Source organism: Candoia aspera, chromosome 1 (assembly GCF_035149785.1).
Source record: "Candoia aspera isolate rCanAsp1 chromosome 1, rCanAsp1.hap2, whole genome shotgun sequence".
Classification (NCBI taxonomy): domain Eukaryota; kingdom Metazoa; phylum Chordata; class Lepidosauria; order Squamata; family Boidae; genus Candoia; species Candoia aspera.
This window is the reverse complement of record NC_086153.1, coordinates 58,553,369-58,568,948: the sequence shown is the minus strand read 5'-3', so window position 1 is coordinate 58,568,948 and position 15,580 is coordinate 58,553,369.

Sequence of the window (15,580 nt, the reverse complement as noted above, 5' to 3'; positions counted from 1 at the left end):
GATGAATCACCCTCTGTGGAGTCCTTGGTGTTCCCTGAGCTTTGTTGTTTTCTTGCAGACGTTTCATTGCCAGACTAGGCAACATCTTCAGTGCAAAGAGGGAACTATTAACTCAGTCAACCAACCAAGCAGCAAACAACAGCCCAATCAAGGAACTCCCAAGAAGAGAACAACACCCCTACCAACACAAGCAGGGCAAGCCACAGTATATAAACTGGGAGCAAGGCCCACTCCCTCTTCGCACTGAAGATGTTGCCTAGTCTGGCAATGAAACGTCTGCAAGAAAACAACAAGGGTCAGAGAGCACCAAGGGCTCCACAGTTCAACCCTGAGCTACAAATATTCACTTGGATTGAAATCACCCTCTCCCAAACTCTGCCAAGTGCACATCAGAAATGAGGAACACAGGAAGGGTCAATAGCATCATCCTGCCTTCCAGCCTCAGCTGATTCCTTGCCTGATTTTTATTATTAAGTTGAATAATTTCTCTCCCCCTGTAAAACAGTGAAAGAAAATTGACCCATTAATTGTTAGGTTTATATCTGGCCTTTTGTTCAAGAGCTCAAGGTGGCTTACATGGAGCCTTTGTTTTATTCCCACAAGATCTCTGTGCAGTGTGATTCTTTGAATATGCCAGCAATATGATGTGGTTGAAGACAAGGAAATTAAATTTTAGGCAGCATAAATAGATAATTTCCAAATTATGAGAAGTAATCATTCCTCTTTATTCTGCTTTGGTGAGATCCCACCTCAAGTACTACATCTGGTTCTGGGTGCCACAATATAAGAAGGATTCAAAGAAATTGGCACATATTCAGAGAATGATGAGAGGACTAGAAATAATTCAGATTGACAGAAGGAACTGGGTATGTTTACATTTCAGAAAATTGTATTGGTGTGGGAGAATATGAAAGCACTATTCAAATACTTCAAAAGGGTCACACAGTAGAAGATCAAAATCTGTTCTCTTACTCAGACAGCAGGATACAGAGTAATGGATTTCGGTTACAAGAAGGAAATTCCACTTAGGGGAAAAGTTCAACAGTGAAAGCAGCTCAACATGGAAAAAAAATTACCTGGAAAGATGGCAGGCTCATTTGAAATGTTCAAGCAGGGTCTGGATGGTTATGTCTCTGGGATGTTTTGATTTGGATTCCTGTGCTGAGCAGAAAGCTGGACCTGACAGCTTAAATGGCCCCTTCCAAGTCGTATGACTCTATGACTGGTCCAAAGCCAGTCAGTGAGCTTCTGTGGCTGGGGGTGGACACAAATCTGTGTCTCTGAAGTCCTACTCCAACACTTAATTACTATACCACACTGGTATGGTGGATTTGGGTGGGAAGGATATCCCAAGATCAAGATTGACTCAGAATGGTCTGAAATACGTATTTCCTCTTTTTCTTGCCCCCTCCACATGTCAGTACTCTGAAGCTGGAGCAGAACCCAGTTGTGGATGTTTCTGCAGCAGATGAAAGGAAATAGCTCTTTCTCTGATATGTCCTATGGCCTTAGAGATACCATAGCTATTTTTCTGGACTGAAATAATTATACCCTGCCTTTTATGCTGAAACATATTCAGAGTACCCAACACAGACAAGAAAACAAGGATAAAATGTAGCAGCATTAAATACATCAAAACAATTAAAAGAGACCAATTGCACATAGTACCTAAACAATAATAATATATCAAATAATCAAATAAATCTTCACTTTTCTCATTGTATGCATACTAAGTATCTAGGGGATTAAATCCTGGGTCTCCTTCAAAACTATTTTTTTTTCCTTAGATACAGTATATAGAACTAGTGCTGTTTTTCTCTCATCTCTTTATTTATTCCTTCTCTATATTTTCCTATTAGCATGCATGTCTTATTCATTCATTCATTCACTCATTCATTTTCTCTAAGAATTATTCATGTTTGATATGCTGATATAATTTTATGAAAGTAACTATAATTAAAAATATATTTTTCACTATCTCTTATAATGGTTTAGAATTTTTGTACAGGTATAGTTATTAATGTCTCTGATTATTTCTCTTCTCAAAAAAGTGAGATACAAAGAAAAGAAAATCCGATATCCACATATCAACAATGAAAGCTTGTTGGCCCAATTTGGGGTCTATCTCCCAATCCCTCAATTTAAGAATGATGCCAGTTTCTGCAATTCAAATCTCTCAGTGAATATGCAGTTTATTCTAATGACAGCAGAAATGGAAAGAATATTGCTGGTGAATAACTACTCTTAATAGCAGAGAGAATTCTCAGAGTAATGTTAGTGAGCAGAGGCATACTGAAACAACAGGCAAACAAGCAGACAGCAAAAGCAGATGAATTTTTCTTACTGACATTTTGGTGGAACATTGTGCTCAGTTCCACTTCGGAAAGGAATTTCTAGTTTACAAGGTATCCAGAATTTTAATTCAACAATGCATGCATGTTTTTTATGCCTCACTGGTAAACGGAGAAAAAAAATGTTTCTGACAAGCCAGATGATTTCTCTGCTTATTCCTGAATCACTGAAGTCTTTCTCTAGGTTCCTTCCCTCTGTCTGTTTCTCCGCTCCTGGGCTCATTCATGTTTCCCATTTGCTCCAGAATGAGGACGGGATATCTACTGTTTCTGGACAGCAGGAATGGATGATATTGTCTTCTGTCCAACCCTAACTTTTTGGGAAGCTGACCTCCATCCAAGTTTTCTTGCTCCAGATCAAAAGTAGTGCTTCCCCCTCTGGAGGTGCAAGTAGGACAGTCTAGTCCACCTGCCACTCTTCATTCTATTTTACTCAAATGTCTCCATTCCAACTGGTTGCTGTGTGCTCCAGCAGGCATTCCCTCCCAAACCCTGTTCTCTTATTCAATGGCCATTTGAACGGGGCTGCCTGCCATGAAAGGCTGGACTTTTTTATTGTTGTTGGTTTATTTTGCAAGATCAGGAGTGGGATAGTGAAATGCTGGCCATTTCTTCATTGTGGTGATTGTTAACTGAGTGAAACTGATACCTCTGTCAAATTTAAACCTAAAGCTGGCTTTAGAAAAGGCCAATTAACAAGAGGCATTATTGCTGATGCATACTGGATAAGAGAACAACCAGCAGCAGGGTGGATGGACTCAATTACAGAAGTGATAGGTACACTGCTGGAAGACCTTAAGAACTAAGTTGGGGATGTTTCATCCTGGAACAAATCTTTGAATGTGGTTGCTAATAGCCAATACCAACTTGATGGCCTATCATCATCACCATCATGATCATCATCTGTCAATTTCACTTCTAGCCCAAGTAACAAAAAGAACTGAAAAACTGTTGTCCTTTTTCCCCCCACTAATCCTCAAAAGACATGCCCATAGAACAAAAAGCAATTGGTACTTCCTTTCCTGGCATGAGTGTGGGTGGGGGAGGGGGGAAGGAACAGAGGAATCTACCGATGGCATTAACTGCTGCCGGGACAGAACACCTGGCCATCAGCGTGGTCAAAGGGGAGGAAGGGTTGAAATCAGAAAAGGATTTCTTAAGCCTGCTTTGTTCCAGTTGCTTTACATATGGGAGTCAAGCAGTTCAAGGCTGCAGTACAGAAAAGTCCTCTGTCTCTCTCCAGTAACTGCTTGCAAAGGGAAAAACATATTTTCATTGATTCAATTACTTAATATTTATCACCCCCTTCCTTCAATGAAGTCAGAGAGAGGCACATGTTTTCTTCTCATTTGTTCCTAACAAGTCTGAGAGGTAGGTTATTTTGAGACCCAGTAAGCTTTTATTTTTATGACATGATGCAAATATGAAGTTTTTCCTTTGAATTTGCAGGGAGAAATAATTTTTGGAGGCCCCATTAAGATAAATGAGATTCCTCTCCAGGAAGCACAGCCTTGAGATGTCGACCCTCTGCTCCAATATGGTAAATGACAAGCACAAGCAGCTCAGCTGAAACAGATTTGTTCTGCCTTTTAGTGCAGAGAGAGGATGCAGTCACATACTGGGAGGGGGAAGATTTCATAGCTTTTGCTAGGTGTTCTTGCCGATATCATGAAATATGCAAAATCTGTACAAATATAACAGCCAAGAAGTTAAGTTCCAGTTTAAGTATCAACTGACAAGACAAAGGCAGTCCGCCACCTCCTCTTATCTAGTGAATGCTTTATCTCCAGGAGCGGGGAAGAAGCAGATATTCTGTCTTTCAAATTCACTCTTTGTCCACACAATGCAGCTGGATAAGAAGACAAAAAGAAGTGTTGGTAAATAGTCCAGGGAGATGTAGGCATCCATAGGGAGTAAGGTAAAGGAATCTAACTACCATTAGAAAAGAGAGGTGAAAGCCATGATTGTGTTACTGTATTATGGTTATTTTTTGATCCATTCATTATCAAAGGTGGAAGATAGTGAAGTGATAAAATCAGGACTGCAGCACATGAAGAGAAGTTTACTTACACACACGTAAATCCCGGAGAAAATATTCCTTCTCTATGGTTTTCACAAAAGAAATCTGCCACTGGAATTTGCCTCTCAATAAAAGCAAAATGCAACAAGAAATTCATTATTTCAATCCATCACCTGCACCTTCTTTCAGGATATTTCATTCCATCCATTCCATCCCACCTCCTGTTTTGTTCTGTTCTTTCTCCCAGAATCATCATGTTGGGACTATTTAGGCCTCTCTGTGCATTCATGACAAATAGTTGTCTAGCCTCTTCTTGAATACATAGAAGAAAGAGTCCACCACCTCTCTGTATCATCAATTCCAATATTACGACTGCTCTTGGAAGTATTTCCTAACAGTCAGCTGCAATCTGCTTCTCAGCAACTTAAAACCATTGTTCTGTGTCCTGCTCACTGTGGTGATACAGAAGTGGTTTTTATTTGCTGTGTATTCAAATTCCTTTTAGGTGTTTGAAGAGCGTTATGATATCATTTTCATCTTAGTCTTCTTTTCTGAAGGCTAAGCATATCCAGTTCCTTCAGTCTCTCTTTGTAAGATTTAATTTCAAATAACCTGATCATCCTGTTTGTAGCTGGCCTACTTTCTCTGAATATTGTTTAAAGGACAGTGCTTAGAACACAAGTCCATTCTTCCTTCCTTCCCCAATGTTCAGCCTCCCTCCCTCCCTCCCTCCCTCTTCAGCAACCAATGGCTACTAAATTTTTCTTTGGCTGTTTTACTGTTCTGGTGGTATTCATTTTTACAATCCACCCAGAACACTCTTATTATTGATAGGATTTTTTTAAAAAATCAGTTGATTTTTTCCTCTTTCTTTTCATATGTTTTTACTTTCATAAGCCATACAATTCTGTAAGCCTGCTTATACCTTCTTCTTGGTTTTAAGTAGCCTAATTTTTCACATCAGAGTTCTTTCCTAGCTTTAACCTACATATTATATTTTTCACACAGTCAGCCAGATGTTTAGACTGGACTTGGCATTTTTATACACCTACTGAGTCCTTCCCAAAGACCAAGGATAAACAGATGTTATTATTTGATGGTGTTAAAGGTACCATTGCAGGATGTAAGTTGTTTCAAGTAAAGCTGCCTTTTGCAATTGACTGATGCTGAGTTTGTAAGTGCTGATGGTGTTCAAGTGGTGCTCCAGATGTTTTGGAATTGCACCCAAGGCACCTATTACTATTGGTATTATCTTTGCTTTCTTTTGCCACAGTACCTAACCTCCTTATTCTCATTCTCATTCTCATTTAGATTTAATATAGATGCCCACTCCAGGATGTTTCCTATCTCTTGTTTATCTCTACCATGTACTATAATGGTGGGGAATTGAACATACCTAAATGGGGTGGATAATATCAAAATAAGGAATTCTGGGGAAGGGAAGCCCCTTCCAAACTCCCATATCCACTTTCTCCTGTCTTTTGGCCATGCCCTATATTGGATGGTTGTAGAGACTACTGGAAAAGATGAGGAATCACTCAAGAGCATGGTAGAAAGTGCTAGAATAATGAGCACTAGCTCATTATTCTAGCATTATGCTATGATGGTTTGATCTTTTGGGCCAAATTCTCTGTTTTTCACAGAGAAATACTTCAGCATCTTGAAGAGTCACTCGATGGGTGGCTATATAATTATGATGGATGAATGAATGAATGAATGAATAAATAAATAAATAAATGAAAATATTTCAAATGAAAATAAATATGCCAGTAATAAGGAAAAAGAAAGAAATGGAAGTAGGGAAAGGATTTGTTAGCAATTTGCCTTTACTACTTCCTGCCAGTTTTTCATCTCAAGGACTGAGGAGCTCAACTTGACTTGAATCCATTGTCTAGCTGTTGGTGGTGATTTTGTCATAATAACATAATTATACATGGAACATGACTTGACTGCAACCTACAAGATTCCTCAGAGTGAAAATAAAATTAAGCTTCTATTGAGTTATGTGCAAGACAGAAGCATGGCATGAAACAAAGTATCTTGAGATTTTATTTCTCTTTATCTGCTTATAGGGGAAATATTGTAGAATCTCAAATTCAGGATAAAGGAAATACACACTCTGTGAGCTATAACCATTTTTTTAATTCACAGTCCAATGGAAGAGAATATTACAAGTATATCTTCTTATCCACTTCTGGACCTTCAAGGAACACGAATAATGTTACATTCACTAATATTCTTAATCATAAATGTCTCCTGCAACACAAAAATGCAGGAGGTAGAAAAAGTTAATTAAGGAAGAGTATACAGACAGAGCTGAAAATTGCTGAGATGATATCAGAAAGGCTGAAACTCAAGAGGAGTCGAAACTGTTGAAGAATGTTAAGAACAGTAAAAAGAGCTTCTTCAATTGGTTTTAAAGTTTTAAAGTTTTAAATAAGGGGGGGGAAAAAGAACAGCTATGTCAGCTGTTCATTGAAGAAGGCAAAAGACTAATAGGTAACAAACAGGAGGTAATGCTACTCATTTCCTATTTTTGTTTAGACTTCCACAAGAAGTATGTGCAGCATCAGGCAACTGTTAGGAAGAGCATGATGGGCCAGATGAATTGCATCCTAGGCTGCTGAAGGAAACTGCTGATCTTCTGCCCTTCTACCTTGACAGCATCATCTTGCAAGATTTTGAACAGTTCAGCTGGGATGCCATCGTCTCCTGCTGCCTTGTTATTACCAATGCTTCTTAAGGCCCATTCAACCTCACTCTTCAGGATGTCTGGCTCTAGCTCACTGACCACACCATCAAAGCTATCCTTGATATTGTTATCCTTCCTATACAGGTCTTCCGTATATTCTTGCCACCTTTTCTTGATCTCTTCTTCTTCTGTTAGGTCCTTGCCATCTTTATTTTTGATCATACCCATTTTTGCCTGGAATTTACCTCTGATGTTTCTAATTTTCTGGAAGAGGTCTCTTGTCCTTCCTATTCTATTGTCTTCTTCCACTTCCACGCATTGCTTGTTTAAAAATAATTCCTTATCGCTTCTGGCTAACCTCTGGAATTTTGCATTTAATTGGGCATATCTCCCCCTATCACAGTTGCCTTTTGCTTTCCTTCTTTCTTGGGCTACTTCTAGTGTCTCAGCAGACAGCCATTTTGCCTTCTTGGTTTTCTCTTTCTTTGGGATGTATTTTGTTGCCGCCTCCTGAACAATGCTGCCAACTTCTGTCCATAGTTCTTCCGGGACCCTATCTACTAAGTCCAGTCCCTTAAATCTGTTTTTCACCTCCACTGCATATTCCTTAGGAATATTAGTGAGCTCATATCTATCTGATCGGTGGGTCTTCCCTAATCTCTTTAGTCTGATCCTAAATTGTGCAAGAAGAAGTTCGTGATCTGAACTACAGTCAGCTCCAGGTCTTGTTTTTACCGACTGTATAGATGTCCACCACCTTTGGCTGCAAAGGATGTACTCAGTCTGGTTTTGGTGTTGTCCATCTGGGGAAGTCCATGTATAAAGCCATCTCTTAGGTTGCTGGAAGAGAGTGTTTGTTATGCACATTGAGTTGTCTTGGCAAAATTCTATCAGCCTATGTCCTGCTTTGTTTTGTTCACCCAGACCATGCTTACCTGTAATTCCAGGTGTCATTTGACTGCCCACCTTAGCATTCCAGTCACCCGTGATGAAAACAACATCTCTTTTAGGCGTGTTGTCCAGTAGGTGCTGCAGATCCTCATAGAACTGCTCTACTTCAGCTTCTTCAGCAACTGTGGTTGGGGCGTATATTTGGATCACTGTGATGTTAGATGGCTTGCCCTGAATTCGAACTGAGATCATTCTATAGTTTTTTGGATTGTATCCAAGCACTGCTTTAGCCACTTTACTATTACTTATGAAGGCTACTCCATTTCTTCTGTGGTCCTCCTGTCCACAGTAGTAGATCTGGTGGTCATTTGATGTGAAGTGGCCCATTCCAGTCCATTTCAGTTCACTGACACCAAAATGTCTATCTTTAATCTTGACATCTCACCAATAACCACATCCAGTTTGCCCTGGCTCATAGATCTTACAATCCAGGTTCCAATGGTGTGTTGACCCATAGAACATCGGATTCGCCGTTCACCACCAGCACCGTCGGCCGCTAGCCGTCCTTTCGGCTTTGAGCTAGCTGCGCCATCACGTCTGGGGCTAGTTGAACTCATCTTCCAATGGTATATCGACATATCTCTGGTTGTACTGATCCATTTAGTTTTCACGGCAAGAATACTGGGGTGGGTTGCCATTACCTTCCCCAGGGATTGCATTTAGTCTGACCTCTCTGTCATGACCTTCCCGTCTTGGGTGGCACTTCACAGTTTAGCTCATGGCATCACTGAGGTGCTCAAGCTCCAGCACCACGACAAGGTAACGATCCTTTGCTGAAGCTAACCAAACTACCCTTACATTATTATTTTTATCATGAAACGTCCTTAGTATATTTCACCAACATGCTGCAAGTGTAATATAGGTTCATTTGAGCCAATAATCTGACAAACAATTCCATGACATTCTGATTAGCAAGCTCATTAAGTACAGGCTGCATGACAAATCACTCAAAAATCATGATCAAGGATTGTGCCTCAATAGTTCCTCATCAAACTGGAGTGAGTTATTGAGTGAAGTGCCAAATGGTTCAGTCCTGGACTCTGTGCTCCTTAGCATTTTTATTAATGATTTGGAGGAGAAGATGAAAGGTTTGCAGATTACACAAAATTGATTAGGATAAGTAGACAAAAATTAAAAATACTCCCAATAGGTTAGAGAAATGGACTGAAAATAACAGAATAAAATGTGATAGAGACAAATGCTAAGTTCTTCACTTAGGAAACACATCAGATGTATAGCTATAGGATTGTGGACACTTGGATTGGTAATAGAATTTGTGAGAAGGGTCTTGCAACAGTAGATGATTCCAAACTGAATATGAGTCAGCAATGTGATATGACTTTAACAAAGGCAAATATAATTTTACGTTGCACCAGTAGATTTTAGAAATCATGAGAAAGTTCCACTTTATTCTGTGCTGATCAAACCCAACTTTGAGTAATGTGTCCAGTTCTAGATAACCCTCTTTAAGAACTCAGACAAACTGGAATAGGTCCAGAGAAGGGCAATAAGGATAACCAAGATATTAAAATGATTTAGTTTTTAATACAGAAGTCCTATGATATAAGATTAATAGCTAAATCCTATGACAAGAGAATGAAGAAATGGGGAAGGTTTAGCCTGGAGAAGACTCTGCCTAAGTGGGGGAATTTAGCACTCTTCAAGTACCTAACAAAATATCACACAGAAGAAAGTCAAGACCTGTTTGCTATCATTAATAGGTTTAAGTTAAAGAAAGGGGGAGTCTGATTAAAAGTTGTTTGTAAAAAATTATCCTAAATGTAGGAACAGTTTGACAATGGAATCAATCACCCAGAGAGGTTCTTCACTGGATATGTTCAACTGGAGGCAACAGTTGATATTTGCTTACTCAGCCAGGCCTACTCTGCAGAGGCCAGTTCCCTTCTATGGGTAGGAGGGAGGCCTTTAAATTGCCTGAGTTTCTGTCCTGGAGCAGCTTAGCTACTGTGGGTGAGAGAGGCTGTTCTGTTTCATCCTCTTCACCTTATGTGCTGCACATATTCAGCACTTATTTTCTGAGCCAGAAGCACCACTGCTGGTACCTCCCAAGCCAACCTTCACTTCTGGGAGGAGAAAAGGAACACATTTCATTGGAGGTTTGAGGATGTGGCCTATACTGCTAGAGTCCTCCCAGTGTTCTTCATATTTGACCTGGCTTATATTTTGCTAATTGGAGTAGTAAAAAGCAAGTAGTCAGTGAGGGTTGTTTATTTGTTTTTTGTTTTGTTTAGATTTTTATCCTGCCTTTTTTTTATATACAACTTGCAGTGGCAAACATACCAATACTCCTTCCTCCTCCTATTTGCCCCACAACAGCAACCCTGTGAGATGAGTTGGGCTACGAGTGACTGGCCCAAAGTCACACAGCTGGCTTTCATGCCTAAGGCAGGACTAGAACTCCCAGTCTCCTGCTTTCTAGCCAGCACCTTAACCACTACACCAAACTGGTTCTTATTGTTTGCTTTTTTCCCTAGCAAACAGATATACTGTAAGCCATTCCCATCACAATGTGCACCAAGATTAATGGGAATGAGCTGCTGTGGTCATTGTACATTTTTCTCATAATAGCTCCTATAGAATCCTGCAGAGCTTCTTCTGTCAAAACATTTCAGAAAAATAATATAATGTAGAACAAACCCAACAAATCTGCTGTTTCCAATGATCCTGCAGATGGAGCAGGATAACCAAGTAAGAAATGCAAGGTCCCCAAATGAGTAATATACAAACCACAGCTCCTCATAAGATTTCCTACTCTCTAGTGTATTTTAATGGTTTAAATAATTCTGACTTCTGAACGTTAAAGGAATATGAGACCAGAGAGATAACTGAGCCTTTTCTCTGATGTGTATCCTTTCCCATTCTGATTTTTCTTTTTCCTAATTTGAAAAAGCTTTGGCACTCTTGGCTAAGTTCAGAGGAAGAATAACAATTCTGCGTGGTCAGGAGATCTAGAGCTTTAGGAAGACAGCTGCCTTCTATGAATGGAAATGCCTAGAGAAAAAAGAATAAAGCTGGCTTGAATAAGATACTTGGGACTATTGCCTGTTGTGAGAATTTGTTTCAAATGTTCTGAAAATGTACTTTGGAGCAGTGACATTCAGACTGGCTCCTTTCAGATACCAAGATGTTCCGTGGCCTGTAGCCATGGAGGATATCTATTGCTATAGAATCGGACAAATAATTTAACATGAAACTCTTCAAATTCACTGCTTCCAGCAGCTATCACTATTCAACGGAAGCTGAGAAAGCTATGGCAGAATTGGGGTGATAATCTATCACATTTAGCTTATAGCACTTCACAGTGTTAGGAAGTAAATGTTCTGTCTTAAGGAACTAATAATATCTATGAGTTAAAGTCATTCAAATATTCCATCATGGATTTCTTTCCAAGCAATATGATGTGATCTGCCAGAATGAAATCTATTGTGACATAATAGATGGACTCTGCTAGCAGCCATCTCTCAAATTCCTCAGCTAAAACCTTGCATGCAAAATATACATATCTGGGGAATTGCATACAAAACTGCAGTTGCAAGAGTTTCACTGATTAATTAGCTAATCATTAGATTAATCATTAGAACTGAAATTGAAATTATATTACTTCCAGTTTTAAATGCTTGCTTTCATCTACCAGAATATGGGACAGTAATTAGATTGAGTCATATGGGATTTACATTTTTAAACTTGTAAGATATTTATTACCCATAAAACATACAGAATGTTAGGGGGAAACACAAAGCTGTAACAAATAAATATCTATATGTCAAAGTAACAGATTTTTTTTTGAAGGAGCAGGGCATCATTCTATCTTTGTTTCAAAGCATTGCCCATACATTCCATGGTGAATATATCTTTGAAGAGGTGATAGTCCTCTGCAGGTGGCTCACCTGAAATTGGGAGGGTAAAAAGTCTTCTGGGACATCTAATCAATCAGGCAAGCTCTGACTTAGTGTCTCCAGGTGAATGTTTACACCGAAAACCAATATGCATGGACTGCTATGTTTCATGGGTAAATATAAATAAAGTTTGTGCAATGCACTGATAAGATGTGGACCTCTGGCTTACCAAGGTTCCAGTTTCAGAGAAATTTATAAGCATGGATGTCCTAGCCCCTGCACATTTTTAATCCTTATGTGTGCAAGTTGAAATGCTTCAGGAGCTTACCACACGTAAAAGGACAATACTTAAGTTGTTTAATGGTCCTGTATTTTTTTTTAAAGGGTATATGTATGTATGTATTTTAAGGGGCAAAAATCCTGCTACCTAATTAATCCACTCCAACTTTTTGTTCAGCCAAAATGCTTTTAATTGATTAACGCTGATTGACTAGAAAAAACATTGGTCATGGAATTTCCATTAAATATTTGCCCTTTTTTCTCTTTTTCTACGAGTATTTTTGCATGGCAAAGATATTAATTAGTTTCAGTTTGTGGTCAACATTAATGAAGAAAAAGTGTAAAGAGTGATGCTAACTGGGATGATATTACAAGGGCTATTAATCTCATATTTCAAGAAGGGAGTTGATCTCTAGAGCAGACTTCAGAGAAAGCATCTCTAGGGCACAGTGCTGAACTAAAGGGTCTTAGAGAAAACATGTACCATTTTCTGAAGCATGTCAACTTACTGCAAACAGGAGGACTAAAATGAGCCTGTGATTCTGTTACAGTGTAGTGATTTGTGAAAATCCCTCAACAGTGATAATGCCCTTTGCAGAAAATATACCTACTGGACTCTCCTCCGCTATACAGAGAACTGCCTTTGCCTGGGGTAGAAGGAAGAGATGCACTTAATGCTTGTGGAGGGGCACTGGATGGAGTAATGATAAAAAGTGGGTGGAGCCATCACACAGAAGGGGTGAAGAGAAGATTTTATTTCTTCTAATCTTTGGGAAGATAGCTTGTTTCTTTGCTCCTTTATTATTTAATTAGATCAAACTTGGGGAGGAGAGATTATACTATATTGTGTTATCCTCTGTTTTCTGGAAAGAAACTGCAATTATTTCTAGTAACTGCCATTGGAGGGACTCCAAACATTGCAAAAGAGGGGTTTCAGGACAAAATGTAGCTGTGGTCATTGTCTGCCTGTACATAAAAAGTGGCTAAAACTGCATATGTGCAGGGAGAAAGGTCTGAGGAAAAGGGAAGAGTCTGCCCTTGGCTTACTGGCCAATTTGATCCTGCAGAGTTGCCATGCTCGGGGTTCCTTCTCTGAAACATTGTCATCTACCAGGACCAAAGAAGCATGCCTTCTCTGTAGCAGCACCTGCCCTCTGGAATGAGGCTCCTGATGGCCCCCACTCTGCTGTTGTTTAGAAGAGGCATGAAGACTTGGCTTTTCACCCTTCACTTCATCGCACTTGCCATCTTTATTTTTTATCATTTTTATCACCCATTTTTTATTATTTTTATCATTTTGATTTTATTGTAATTTCTTTGTTGTGGTGCTGCCCAGAATCATAGAGAGTTGGGCAGCATATAGGTTTAGTAAGTAATAAATTATTATTATTATTATTATTATTATTATTATTATTATTATTATTATTATTATTATTATTATTATTATGGTAGACACAGATATAATAGTAATGGAAATTTTCATAAATACTTACTAAGAAATGGTACAACCTAAGAGCAAAACAAAACAAAACACCCCACACAAACTTTGTATCTGGAAATGCCTGATTCAAATCAATCAATCAATCTCTCTCTCTTTGGTAATTGCAGGAAAAGTTTATTTCAGGATAGTCTCAAGATGAGTTTGAATGATTAGTGTTATAGTTGTGATCTAGTTTGTATGATAAGGATGTATCAGGCCTCTGAAGCACCGTAACTTAGTGGTGAATTCCTGGCCCGTAAGCTGCAACCAACCCACAAGTCCTCCCCATCTGCACATGAAGAGTAAAAACTAATACAAACTAAACAACCCTAAAAAAATAAAAATAAAAAGTAAAAGGTGCAGAAAAGAAAGAAAAAAGGAAAGAAAAAGAAAAATAGAATAGAAATAATAAAAAGAAAGAAAAAAAAGAAAAATATAGTAGAAAAAGAAAAGAAATATATAAAGAAGTGACTTCCCACATTCATCACAAGTATAAACAATTTTAGTAACTTATCACCTTCTCTTAAAATACAACAAATCTCTTCTTCCCATATCCCATCTCTTATCTATAAACAAATCCATGAAGATTCGTCATTTCACTCCTGATGTCAGCAAAAGTCCATAAAGGGTTACCAGAGATAACAGCATATCTACTGTAACCTTGATCAAATAAACCAACTTTATATTCCTTCCTTTTACTGCCAACAATCTTGATCTTTAGTCCTTTCAAGTAATATTATAGAACTTGATTTCTTTTCATTTTTTCTTAGCCCCTTGTCACAAAATTATTGAAAGATTTAACAAGCCTCTTTTGTTAATCCAACATAGGAAAATTATCCAGGTAACTCTCTTGGTTTGTTATTTATTTATTTATTTATTTATTTTCTATAGCCGCCCATCTCAACAAGTGACTCAGGCAGCTTACAATCATAAATCATATCATTTGTATATGCTTTTTAATTATTAATCAGTTTCTTTTGTATGTCCAATGAAACATCTTTTTCCATGACATTTTTGTAGCCTGTCATTTTTTAAATTCACTTTCAAATCAGTCTCACTCTTGTCAGATAAAACTTGTTCTTCTTCCATAACATCTTTTAGACACAGTCTATCTATAGAGAGGCACACTATTAAAATTAACTTCTGGAACTATTGTTCAAAAATATCCTTCAATATGTCCAATGTTAAAATATTTTGCTTCATTCTATAATTATAAGTTGAGTTTGAGTGTTCCTCTTTAATTGTAATATTTAGTTCCTTCTACTTCCCTCTAGTGTCCAAGAAGAAGTCTTACCTTATTATGTTTTTTTTTTTAATTCAAAACAGCAGCATTTTCCCACAGGAAGGATTCTTTATAATTAATTTCAAAATCTTATTTCAAATTTATCTGGACCCTTAGTCCATTTGTAACTTTCTAAAATCAAAGTTTTAATCACTGATTCAAATGTCTCAAAGGACCATTATCATGAACATTATGGGTAGCACAGTCAGCCTCAATCTTCCCTGCATCTGTAATAGAGGGGAAATTTATACATGAAACACATGGTCAGCATAGGGGAGAAATATGCTGTGCATATACATAAACTGAATAATCTGGGTTGTGAACTCTTGAGCCAGCATTGTGTGGCTCTCTCTTTGCTTCAGATGGAACCTAAAAGAACCATCATTCTTTAGACCAGTGTTTCTCAACCTTGGCAGCTAGAATTCTGTGAGTTGAAGTCTACACAACTTCTAGTTACCAAAGTCGAGAAACACTGCTTTAGACATTCAGAAACTTGGTTATAAAGCCAATAAGTTTGGACTGAATTTTATATAATGCTGCCTCTGTACCTGACATTGCATGCTTTGTTAAGTCTATGCCTGACAACATAGTGAATTTGAAAAGGGGATTCTGTGCACATGCAGGAGCGCTTCACCTGGGAATCCTCTGCATACAGAACCTGATATTTA